This window comes from Hesperophylax consimilis, unplaced genomic scaffold (genome assembly GCF_061612785.1).
Source record: "Hesperophylax consimilis isolate HC1 unplaced genomic scaffold, BYU_Hcon_1.0 scaffold_135, whole genome shotgun sequence".
Lineage (NCBI taxonomy): Eukaryota > Metazoa > Arthropoda > Insecta > Trichoptera > Limnephilidae > Hesperophylax > Hesperophylax consimilis.
Genome location: NW_028301356.1, coordinates 45,554 through 59,546, shown reverse-complemented (window position 1 = coordinate 59,546; position 13,993 = coordinate 45,554).

The following is a 13,993-nucleotide window of genomic DNA, read 5'->3' as shown; positions in this document are numbered from 1 at the left end:
GTTGAAAAATTAACCGATTATGTACAACTGCCGTACTGAAAATTTTACTATCACTATGTAATTACTGTGACGAATGCAAAAAACATTTCTTGTACATTATTTTTAAAATGATTTTATTTATTCAAAATTTAAAGGCTTTTGGGCAGTCTTGTGACAAGAACACCAACTACAACCTAATATGAAAGCATTGATTGAACAAGCGCATAATATACAATTTTTAATATAACTATGTCCAATATATTTCTTAGAGTCTTGAAGATGTAGTCTAGCTTTCTTATTTTGTTTGTTAATATAGTAAGATGATTGTTCCATTTAAGATTTCTATTAATTATTAAGCTAATAAATTTGATATTGTCTACTCTTTGCAAAGGTTGACAATAACATTTCTGCACACAAAAAATATTTTTTTAGGAACGGTCAAAAGATTGCCGATTTACAGAGAAAATGCTAATAGTAATATATTTAGTTCTGGCCGTGTTTAAGGTTAACAGGTTTTGATCAAGCCAAATTTTATTTAACAGGTTTATTTATATTCTTATTTTAGTATTAATTATAGGTATTAGCCCCCCCCCCATAGGCAGTGCCTTTGTGGATTCCCTTTTCTTACCTCTTTTAAGAAAATTATCTAAAAACGTTTGTACATAAGGGTTAAAAAATAATTTATGGAAAAATATAAAGAACTAATACAAACTAACCATCACGCCGTGCCGTGACCGCCACACCAAATAATAAAAAAGTAAGCAGGTATTTTTAATGATTTTTAAATTGCATATTTTTGCCGTCAACAAATAAACAAATTGCCCTATTGAAGTATGATATGTGGAATTATAAATAATAATATTTATTTCACTTCAAATGCTATATGCCATTATGCGTCATTCCACCGTTTCCAGGGATTTCCAAACTGTGGCTCGTACAGTCCGCGCTAATTGCACTATTCTCTTCCCGAAAATATTTTATCCTACGGTCATTAAGGGTTGGTTGTCGCGTATAAATATCCATACCCAGTGCTTCTCAAACCATTCCAAAAAATTCATCGACAAGTTACGTTGTCTCTCTGCTGCACAGTTTGTTTTATTTAAAAAAATCTTAAACTAAATTGCATCTTCCGTGAATCTCCATTCTTGGAAATTAGTGGAAAAAATTCTCAAAAAGTTCTACTGGATTTATTCTGCAGTCAGATTTCAACCAAAATCTTCAATTTTACGATAATTACATTATGTTTTTTCTAATTATTTATATTTTGGGTAAATGTGCAGTGTTGGTCTTCCTTCTTGAACTAGTCGACTGCGGGGCAGTCTGAAAAGACTAGAGAAGAAGGAAACTTAACACGGCTAAATGCCCAAAAAATAAATTCCTTTACATTGCCTCTTTTAACATTGTGATGATGACAAACAATACCATTTTATTTTCTTTAGATACCGTTCTGCTAAAGTAAGAGAATTTTCAAAATGCATTGTACTTTCTTAATTTGTCATATAAATGTAATATTTTCATTCGTTTTTTAATAATGTTTACGTTTCTTTACAGATGTGCATTTTTCAAGAAGGAAGCCGCCGCCCAAATGGCTACCGAGGAATACACATAGGCCAAACCATTGTGGCCATTGAACCCACTTATAATTCAGAAGATGATTTCCAATTTGAAATTATGGAACGTCTGGCACAGATTAGACAGAGCCTAAACCCATTGGAAAATGATGAAATTCCAACAGATGACGAAATTGAAAGCGACGACGAAGTTGATACAGATGATGAAGTCGAATACACGGAGGAAAGAGAGTCATCTGACTTGGAAGACTACACAACGGAGGGATCCTCTGATGAAGAAGTGGATGCAGAGGATGAACAGTCTCCAGCATTAGAACTTGGAGTAGAGGTGAGAGAGGAGATATTCTGCCCTGATGATGTTGCAGAACTTGGAGCAGAGGTTGAAGTGGAGACATTCTATCCTGATGAAGTTGCAGAACAATTCTCCGGTGCAGCAGATGTTCCTGTCAGAAAGACAGTCAAGCGAAAAAGGATTGACGATCTCTAGATGGAGGATTAGTCTATAAAAAAGTGTAATTAAAAAAATAAGTTTTATCTGTACATAACTGACTGTGTGTCTATTTACAATACACATGTGACATAAACCTAACAATAAAGATATGTAAACATATAATAATGGGTGACTGCGAACTAGGTACTACGGACAAAAACTATTATCAAAAGTTTTCTAAAATAAAAATCAATTTCATCTCTCATCCGGTGGCTTTTAATTTGTATTGTATAAAATGTAAATATTTTGAAAGTTAACAAGTTTATAGGTATAGTTTCTTATCTGGGAGATTTTCATTTATTCAACTTGTAACATATGTAAATAATATGTTATTAAGTAACCTGGAAACCATCAGAGTAAAGATTTTAATATAAATACATAATATCTTCTGACAACCTTTCAACGTTATTAATGCATTGATATAAATAGCATGCGCACAATACAACGCTTTTCACAGTGAACTAAAATATAATTGCCACAAAATGAAAACTTTGCAGGAGGCGATTTAACTTAATAAATAGACGAATGTAAGACTTATTACAAATCTTGATATTTAGATGATAATGATATTTTGTTTATAAAAATTATGGGTTGAGAAATTTTCAAAAAATCTTCGGTTTTTGAAATAGTCTTCAAAAATGTGGCTTAAAGTATTTTACAATTGGTTTATAAGTAAATAAAATAATATTGAATAAATAATCATAATACAATGATGTAATAATATTATAAAACATAAACGAATGCAAGCAGTTTTCAGTTTCTATGGGAAAAATTAGATGCAAGATGATATTGTTAATTCTGATTTTGAAATATAATAATAAATAGGTCTCAATGATCGATCGGTCTAAGACGCTTGTCCCGGAAAGGCAAGAGATCCCGGGTTTTATTTCTTGGGATGCTTTGTGGAGGGTCTTATTGAAGAGAGGAAGGAGTGAACATGGATATTGAAGAAACATGGGTTTTAGGAGGGAGGAAAAACAGAGGCTGGCAAATTGTTGCTGAAAACAGCCGTGCTGATGGACTCAAGAACGGGTCATAGAAGCGACCCGTTCTCATGTGACAAATGTCAGCCGTTGGGCCCGTTAGCCCGTTAAATCAATGACACTAGTTCCTTGGAGCATCTTCTATTGTAATATCATTAGAACATAACTGATCATTAGAATAGAACATATCTGATGCCTGTTCTTAAGATAGGGGAACCTATCAAACTGACCGCCAGTTTCTTCATAGAGTCAAGGGTATTTCACAGGTATTTTGGGGATCCGGACAAGAGGTGGCTGTCAAATTCAACAGTGGGCGCACTATTGTACCGGGTCAGCAGTTGTGTATGCAGCTCTGATACCTAAGAACCCCATCACTGCACCAGCAGCATTTTCGGTTTATGTCCAAGTAGGACGGATTCAAATTTCAAAAGAATTCAAAGGGTTATTGGTAACCCAAATCTTTTCTTAAATTAATTTTATGATGTTTTGAGTTTAATAGTTTATAATGTTAAATAACCAACCATCATAGCTTTTCCCCAAATATGGCCTCTGTGGTTGAGAGATTAATATCCTTGGCTACACCAAGTCGCGGGTTCAAATCCCGGTATGCGCTCTTTAATTTTATTTCAACATTTTTTCTTTTAAAATAAAATAGAGCACATTTGCGACCAAATATCTTCCATAATGGGAGATACTTTCAGTATCGCTCTGGTAACAGACCACCATTCATAATCAAGACGTTGCTTGAAATGGCGATTTTCACATAAAAAGGGGAAGGCAAAGAGGATGGACCGCCACAAAACTAACATTGTCTTGACACAAACTTACTGCTTCATTAACATTCGTACATCTTCTCATACATTATCTCGTATATCCTGTTATTATGTTTATCGAATGACCCGACTAGTATTTGATTATCTTGATCCTGCCCTATCTTCTTCGGATGTCCCCAACTCTTCCAATATTAACTTTCGCATCGTACCTATTTATTAATGTGAGTAATTACCCTGAGGGATGGTCCGATGCTCTGTAGGAAACTCGCTTGCACAGCGCGGGTGTAAACTGTGCACCCTAAAGTTTAAGTTTAGACTTACGGAATTCAATACTTCGTTTGTGTGAAAGCACTATGAAACAATACCTCACAAAAGTCCCAACTGCTCCCAACCGTCTGAAGCCAGTGAGACTACGGCATCACGATTCGGGGTATGTTTTGAGGTTAATGGAAAGGCGATAGGGCAAAAGAAGGCGAGAAGTATCTGGCTAGTCAGATCTGATCACCGAACACGGCTTAATCCATCTCAAATAACGTTTACAATCTGAATAGTGGTCTTTTACCGGGGGCGATACTGAAAGCATCTTCGACTTTGCTCCGTGCCACAAATGCATTATCTGTTATTTTGAATGAATAACTTGTAACACAAAGTTTTCAAATAAAATTTACTTGCGCACTCCGAGATTTGATTTGCATTCGTAACCAATCATCCACGGAGGCCGTCAATACACAAAACATGTAATGAATTGGAATATAATGAACTATTTAAATCGCTTTCAATCCCATCACAGAATTCGCAGTAATTTATTATTTCATTTTGTACTGAAAGCACTTTGCGCTAGAGGTCATTAAAAACACATTATTATCATATACTTAACTAATTACTACGAAACGATAATTTTAGGGGTTTTAAAGTGACTCATTTTATTTCGCTTTCATGTTATTCGCAATGCATAAGGATTAAATGGTAGAGTAACCAATTAATAACAAATAAATAGATCGGCGATTCTTTGGAATTTCCAAGAAATAGTCATTAGGGTTAACATTTTAATATCAAAGACAAATAGGGGAAAATAAATTATGGGTAAACACAAAAGATTGTCGTTCTTAGTCATTAGTTGACTTGCTTCTTTTTGAATTAAATTTACAACATGCCCAATTGTCTAAAAATTATGCATAGCAATAACGTCACTAACAAGATTAAGAAAAGGATGCGCAGTCATTTTGGAAATGTAGTCGCGAAAATATACTATATTGACTAACTATTAGTTACAAATCCGAAGGACGCAAGTAAATTTTATTTGAATAATTTATGATAATTCAGAATTTATTTAAAAAAAAATACATATCAAACATTTATGGTGCAGGTTCCAGATTGATAAATACTTTCAGTAATGCCCTGGTGAAAGACAACTATTCAGAATTAAAACGTTGTTTGAAATGGATTTAGCCGTGGTCGGTGAAAGATCTGTTTCCAGATAATATTTGACGCTAAAGTGAATGCTGGAAGAAATCGGGTATGCCCGAGGAATACGATTCATCACACGATCAAGCGAATTAAATACGTACTTGAGTAAGGCCATGTCAAGAGTCATAATAACATAAGTGTATGTGCGAGACGATAATATATAAAATGAAGTAAGAACTGTGTGCTAAGAGAAATTGAGTGCTGGTTCATTCTCTCTGCCTACACATGTGGGGAGTCGGGATGATAGTTATTTAGTTGTGTAAAAGATAAAATAAACGGCATGATTCCTAACTACGTTTTTTAATGATTCTCTTAAGTGAACAAAACTGGGACAAAGGAATATTTTTTTTTTGAAAAGACCTGAAGGTATAAAAATCCATGGCTACTTTATAATAATACAAATACCGCATAAAAGTTCCAACTGCCCGAAGCCAGTTAGATTGAGTTATCACTAATTTGTGGCACATTGTGAAATGGAGGTAATGACAAGGGGAATTATATGGGGTAGAGAATGGTTGGGAAGTATCTACTGCAACCTTTTTTTATATAACCACTATCGTAAACCACTATGGTCCCGGTAACGAATAAACTGTACTCAAAACAATACACAGAATCACAAAAAACCAATGGCTAAATTAGCGAACAAGAACATTAAATTGTGGTATTCCACAAGGCACCGTTATTGTACCGATGTTATTAATTATTTAAGTAAATGACATATTTGACCGGTCGGTGGCTGAGTTGACATCGCGTTTGGATCCCACCCATACAAAGTGTGTTCAGTTCCTCGGCCGGCTAAGTCCTCCATCACAACACAAGCAACATTTTCCGTTTAGTGTGGTGGTAATAGGATATTTTCAAATATTGTCAGGTTATTCGTATATTTAAAAAAATATATACATTTGTTCACCACTATTAATTGTTAACAAATTATCTCATATACCGATGATATAGTCCTTATAGTAAAAAAAAAACATTGGAAAAAAAAATTAAAAGCCACAAAATATATAAATAATCAATACATATGGTTTGAAGATATTAAATTAACCATTTGTAAAATCTGAATTATTGCATCCACAAAACATTTCTTATTTGCATAAATAAATATGTTGGCATACGAGATCGGCGAGGGGAAGCAGATGGAGTAGAGGAAGGTTGGAAAGTACCTGACTATAAAGTAACTGGTCACTTAACACAGTAGAAGCCATTTCCAATAACATTTCTGTTCTGAAAGGTTATCGGACATGCCGTAAAAGTAAGTAGGTAGCTTTAGACTTATTGTTTATACTGCACAAGAGTACTAACTGCTCTCAACCATCTGAAGCCAGTGGGACTATAGCATCCCCTGGGCACTATAGCATCTATTGGGGTATATTATAAGGTTGAAGTGAGTGAGATGAAAAGGCTATGGAGAAAAAGAAGATTGCAAAGTAGATGGCAATTCAGATGTGGTCTCCAAACACGGCCAAAACTCTTGCAGTCATTTACATTCTTTTGTAGTAACAATGTATGAATAGTCAACTAAATGTCGAAATAACATAAGTAAATAACTAACCATGACGCCGTTTCCCCGCAGAGGTAGGCAGAGAGGGTAGACCACGATACAAAGTAAGATCAATTAAGAGACTTCGGAAGACCCCACTCAACTATTTGATTCACTTGAGCGTGCCATGTCTCTCTCGGGCGACTCTGGTTTTCTTCTACCATTCATTTCCGCCTCATATATTCTCCTTACATTCCTTTCCTTGCTTATCCGCTCTACATGCCTAAACCTTCTAATTCTGTTTAAAACGGGCCTGAATTAATACATAATAGTAAGTATATTATTCAAAATGAAACAAACACTTGTCTCATTTTGTATAATGTCAACCCACAAAGTGTTTGCTTTTTTCGATAATTTAGTAAGTATGTATATTAATTATTGAGTACGTATTGTTATAATATTAGAATGGCGTAGTTTGCACTCAACAGTTCATTTCAAAATTAATACTAAACGCATTAAAAAAATTTCGATATAAATTCAAAATAATATTAATGTGACTTCAAATCATAGACACAATTACCTGTGCGTCATTCCATTGTTTCCAGGGATTTCCAAACTGTGGCTCGTTCGTCCGCGCTAATTGCACTACCCCCTTCCCGATCATATGTAGGGATTTAGTCATTAAGGGTTGGTTGGCGGGTATAAATAGACCAACCCAGTGGTTCTCAAACCATTCTAAAAATTCCATCAACAAGTTACATTGTCACTCTGCCACACAGTTTATTTTAATTTAAAAAATCTCATCATTTTTAAAACTAAATTGCGCTTACTTGATCAGTGAATCTCAGATCTTGTCAATTAGTATAAAATATTGTTTAAAAAGTTCAGATACACGATGTGCATATTTCAAGAAGGGAGCCACCGCCCAAATGGCTACCGAGGAATACACATAGGCCAAACCATTGTGGCCATTGAACCCACTTATTATTCAGAAGATGAATCCCAAGTTGAAATTATGGAACGTCTGGCGCGGATGAGACAGCGCCTGAACCCTCTGGAAAATGATGAAATTGAAACAGACCGTGCATTTGAAACGGATGATGAAAGTGTAATTGAATTATCGGAGGAAAGTATTGTATATGACGACACAACCGAAATGTCATCTGATGAAGAAATGGGTGGGGAGTCTCCAGCATTAGAACTTGGAACAGATATGGGATTCGAGATATTCTACCCTGACGATGTTGCAGAACTTGGAGCAGAGGTTGAAGTGGAGACATTCTACCCTGACGATGTTGCAGAACTTGGAGCAGAGGTTGAAGTGGAGACATTCTACCCTGACGATGTTGCAGAACTTGGAGCAGAGGTTGAAGTGGAGACATTTAATCCTGACGATGTTGCAGAACTTGGAGCAGAGGTTGAAGGGGAAACATTCTACCCTGACGATGTTGCAGACAAATTCTCCGAAGAAGCAGACGTTCCAGTTAGTTAATGCTCTCTTTCACTACAATAAGAAACTCAGATTGGGAGATTAGTCATAAACTTGTGCTTTCCTTGTATTATATATTTTTGAACCAAAACTATTATTAAGTTGGCTGTACGTAAACGCATCTTATCTGGAAGCTTTTCATTAATTCAACTTTGTACTTATTTGTAATAAATTTTAAGCAAAAATAATTCTCGATATAAACCTATATATAGATATAGCTTGCTTTGAATGTAAATAAAATATGTCTAAGTAATTTGAAATCCGTAAAGATAATGGTTAATGACATTTTTTAGTGATTTATTTTGATCAATTTTAATGTTAATATATATATAATTATTTTAACCTCACCTCCATTCTTTTCAATGTGATTTCCCTCATTGTTCCTATTTATTCAGTCAGGGGTAGCACGTACTGCACTCTCACCCAGTGCGTTGTCAGAACATCATGAAAATAAAACAATGTAAGCAAGCTGTTCAGTGGATTAGGCACCGGACGTATATACACGTATAGTCCATCTTCTTTGCACACAGTAGAATAAATACACCAATAGTATTGGGGAAACGGCGTGATGGTTTGTGAAAGAATAATAATACTAAGGATGGGTGTTTTCCTAACTTCTCTGGTCCATATTATTGATAATAGTTAAATTCACTTAATGTACCTAAATGAAAAGGTAGACTGTCCAATGCAATGGGAACGGGACGTGAATACTCGTATAAGCAGTTGTTTAGAAATCTATCCTCTTTGTAGTACCTTTGTAGGAAACTGCATGATGGTTTTTTAAAGAACGAAAGAATTTTTTTTTATTGGAAATTTCACCAGATCCCAAATCATCATTTATCACACAATAATATATTGCTAAGAAGTTATTTGTGGTACATCCTCTCTGCATACCACTGTGGCGAAACGGTGTGATTGTTAGTTAGTTAAAAACACTTTTTTTACTGAAAGTGAACTTTAAACAAGAGTCCCAACCGCTCTCAACCTGGAGACGGTGAGAGCAGTTGAGACTATAACATCTTCAATTATTGGGGTAGGCTGTAAGGCTGAAGATAGTGAGAGGATAAGGAGATGGGAAGAGAAAGGTGGAGAAGTAAGGTGATCTTTCACCAGTGCGTTACTGATAGTAACTACCAATTTGGAATGTATCGCAAATAGAATATACGGTAATTTTATAAATAAATTAAGAAATAACACACAATATTCAAATAAAATTAAGTTGCGCCTTTCGGATTCGTAGCCAAGGGTCGTGATCACTCAGCCACGAAGGACGTCAATATGGTGGATATTTCTGTGACTACATTTCTAAAATATCTAAGCCTGCCTTTTTTAAATATTGTGATTTATTTTTGGCGTATTATGCCGTGTTGTGCTACCTTCTTATTTATCCAACGTTTCGGAAAGCATTATTACAGTGGCTAAAGAAGGACGTAACACAACTCGGCATAATATTGAAAAAATAAATCACTATAATTCTTTTGGCCTTGAAAATCTCAAATCCTTTTCTTAATCTTGATCATGACGCTTTTATCAACCTAGTATTATTTTCAGACAGAGGAGATGTGATGCGGTCCATCATTTCTACCTAACTTGAAAATCATCATAAAAGAGGGTTCGACAGTGAGGTTAGGAAGACAAATAAAATCTACATATTTGTAAAATTACATTTAAAAAAAAATACAATAAATAAAATTGTAGTACAATTCAAATTAAGAAGTATGGTATTAAAACTTTTATTTACACATGAAAGATTGTCGTAAGCGACATCTGCAAAGGATTTTGGGTAATAAATTCATTTTTCGATCTCAGGTGGGTAATCAGGTTTTTTACTTTTCTTCATAGATGGCGTTGAAATATTTGCATCTTCCTCATGTTTGGCCTTGATATGATGTTTCGCCTTTCGTTAACAGATAGTACTGTGCTGTTGGTATTCAAGTTTGTGTTTGTTAGTTGACTGACAGTAAATGTAAGACTATTTATCTCGGAAGTTAACAAATCTGTTTGTTCTTTAATCGCCAAGTTTTAATATGGTAGGGTTCATCTTTTAGTTTTTGAACATCGCTTTTGATAATTATTAAATCTCTAAGAATTGCAGTGGCTTCAATATAATAGAATTTTACCGGCGGTAGTTTGTTTATGTTTAAAGCCGCAAATTTCGGCATTTTGTTTCTTAAAGAAATTTAATTATTATTATTTTATCAGTTTGTGTATTTTTACCTTTGCCGACTCTCCTGGCAAAGTTTTTTACCGGTACGCATTTCCAATAAACACTTTTAGCGGACTCAATGTCATTTTCAGTGAATGTTAATCTTTCTTTACAGATGTGCGTCTTTCAGGAAGAAGGCAGCCGCCGCCCAAATGGCTACCGAGAAATACACATAGGTCAAACCATTGTGGCCATTGAACCCAATAACTCTTATTATGTGGAAGATGAATTCCAAATTGAAATTATGGAACGTCTGGCACAGATTAGACAGAGCCTGAACCCATTGGAAAATGATGACATTCAAACAGACGACGAAATTGAAGTAGAATACACGGAGGAAAGAGAGGCATATGACTTGGAAGACTACACAACGGAAGGATCATCTGATGAAGAAATCGATGGAGAGGAAGAACAGTCTTCAGCATTAGAACTTGGAGTAGAGGTGGTAGAGGAGATATTCCGCCCTGATGATGTTGCAGAACTTGGAGCTGAGGATGAAGTGGAGACAATATTCCCTGATGAAGTTGCAGAACAATTCTCCGATGAAGCAGATGTTCCAGTCAGAAAGACAGTCAAGCGAAAAAGGGTTGATGATCTCTTTCATTACAACAAAAAACCCAGATTGGGAGATTAGCCCATTCAAATAAGTCTAATTAAAAAAATGATCATTATATTTTCTTGGGAATAACAGACCATTTCCAATACAAATTTAATTTAAAAATAAACATATTATAATTTGTGATGTATGTCCTCACATTATTTTTGGTACCACGGACAAAAATTATTATTAAAAGTTTGCAATTATGCTCTATGTAACATAAATATAATATAAGTTTGCTGAGCTTGTCTTTACCTAATTTCTTATCTGGTAGCTTTTCATTTACTCAAATTAGTACCATTGTTTTTATTTCGTTTGTATAAAATATTTTTGGTCAAAAGCTACTTAAAATACAAAATATGTTTTTATTATTGTTGAATTAAACTTGATTTAAATGTAATTAATACTTTATTAATTTTCTTGGAATCCATAAAGGTGATGATTTATTTTTAAATATTTTAATGTGACAAATAATATACCCTTAAAATGTAATAACCTTTTAAGGGTATTAAAACGTTACGTTAAATACATTTAAAACGATAACAGACATTTATTATTAGATCAGCTATCAACTGAACTAAATTTTAATGAATTCATTGGTATAAATACCATGCGCACAATACAACGCTCGATATAAAATAAAATAAAGCTTATTATACAACTTAACGTACACTTTTCTTATATGATGTCATAAATTTTATACTAAATGTAAATGTGATAATTTGTTTTACATCATTTTTAAAATAAACTTTTCAAATGTACTTATAATGAGAGTTTTGTGGGTTAGGAAATTTTATATACGGTTTTGGAATAGTGTAAGTTTAAAAAAAAATCGTAGGTATTTAAATTAATATTTCAACGGCAAAAGTTTTTTTAATTTTACTTATTATAATTTAGATTATTTTTTAATAATAAAAGTATCCTCTAAAATCATAAATGGCATTTATCGTAATAAACTTAAATTTGAACATAAAAACACAAAATAAAATAGGCCATACCCGTATTTGCTATAATTATGTATTCAATAGTTGAAAAAATTCTTTGTGGCGGCATTCTCATATAAATAATTATGTATTTAATTTGGCTATTATGTCTTCAAATACAAATTAAAATTTTGTATGTAAAATGATGTACAGCCGTTCCTCTTATCGGAAACAAGCAATAAAAATATATTATCGTGCTGTTGGTACGACGTGAATTCACTGCTCATCATCAAGCATACTAATTTCGGAGTGCTGTGCGTTAGTTAGTCCTGGGTGAAATCTGGTTCAATGAACTCGAATTTTCTTTCAATTTACAATACTATATATTAGAAATTAATTTAAACATGAAGCAAATTTACAATAGACTGTTATAAAAATCTTCCAAAATTTAAACGGTAAATTAAAAATGTCATTACATAATGTAGGTTCTTTATTAATATTGTAGTATCTATTAGAAATTAATTAAAACATGAAGCAAATTTACAACTGAGTATAACTTTTTAAAATGACCCAAATTTTGTACGGCAAATGATAAAGAGATTACAAATATAAAAAATCAACAAAAAAAGATACTTAATAAAATGTGGAACTTTGTGGAAATGATAATAATATTATGAGATTTAACACTGCTCCATATTGCAGAGACTGTCACCGCTTCCTCTTCACTGTCTATTTGTTTGTTCGGTGGAATGTCTGCCATGGATTTCCTGGGTCGTTTATTCTCTTGATTTATTATTGCCCAAAATCCATTGAACATTATCACAATATCTTGTTGACCTCAGAATATTTTGGTACTTCCATGACAGTTGCATCATCTTTCGCGTTTGATTCTTCTTCGTGTTGATTTACAGCCCAAATAAATGGGTTTAGGGTTAGAAAATTGCCAGCTTTAACACTGTTCCCTTCTGGGGATGATCTCAACGTTTCATTATTGTTGCCAGACTGTTTGGTGAAAGGACTTCATTAGCTTCGTTGCGTTCTTGGTCCATTGTTGCAGACGATCCATCACGTGAAGTGTTGCTCTCCTCAATTGTTTCATACTCCTCATTGAGTGTCGCATCATTTTGCGTGTTTGAATCTTCCTCGCTTTGATCAATAGCTTCAATAACTCTCTCGTAATCATTTGGACTAGCGGGATATTCATAAATCTCCACTTCTCCAGCAAATTGAACAGCGTATTGGACATCGTCGTCCATCGGCACACGTTCGTCTAAGTGGTCCCGTGTTGTGTCATAATCGAACACCGGCAGATACTCGGTAAGATACTGGTGGCGCAGATTAAAGCTACTGTCGTGAACTGCTTCCAGGTTTTCAGTTGTAGGTTCTCTCCGTGCTCTCATCACCGCGAGCCTTCGTGCAATTTCATCATGGAAGATATTCGGCACATCAACAAATGGTTGGAACTCGACGACTATGTTTTGTCCTAAGTGCGTCCCTTGGTAGCCATTTACCCGTCGGCTTCCCTCTTCATTAAACTTGCACATCGCTGCAGCAAATAATTACAAATACCAAAGTGACCGGAGAATTGAAGCACTTATACAATGAATTGATAAGATCACTCTTTCGTGAACACATTTCAATGTATATTCTGAAGATTTTCATAGAAATAAACTTTAATCATGATATGATCGATAGTAAATAAACTGTGGAGCAGAGGAACAACTTGTAACTTGTTGGCGTAGTGACCGGATGTAGTTTGAGAACCACTGGGAATGGGTATTTATACCCGCCAGCCCCTAGTAAGCCGGGGGGAGGGGGTAGTAACTACTATTAGTCAACACGAGCCGCAGTTTGGGAAAAGCTGGAAAATATTAAATTAATATCGATTTTATTTATTTTTAATATTTATTTATATTGTTAACATTACAGAATAGATAATAGAATTAAATAATAATCTTATTAAAATAATATACTTACACTTTCTTAGAAAAAAAGGTTGTTCATTGTTTGAAAGAAACATTTTTAAATCGC